Consider the following 230-nt stretch of genomic DNA (forward strand, 5'->3'; position numbering starts at 1 on the left):
CTTTTGGTGTAGATTTCATGTGATCTGTCTTCCCACACTTTTAGATTACTATTTTATGGGATTTCAGTACAGAAGTATTTTTATCATCACTAAGCATGTGGAGGACAAGAAGGTGATCAGGAGTAGTCAGCATGGATTCACCCAAGGGAAATCATGCTTGACCAATCTGATAGCCTTCTCTGATGGAATGACTGGCTGGGTAGATGAGGGCAAAGCAGTGGATGTTGTCT

The sequence above is a fragment of the Struthio camelus genome, chromosome 2 (assembly GCF_040807025.1).
Source record: "Struthio camelus isolate bStrCam1 chromosome 2, bStrCam1.hap1, whole genome shotgun sequence".
Classification (NCBI taxonomy): domain Eukaryota; kingdom Metazoa; phylum Chordata; class Aves; order Struthioniformes; family Struthionidae; genus Struthio; species Struthio camelus.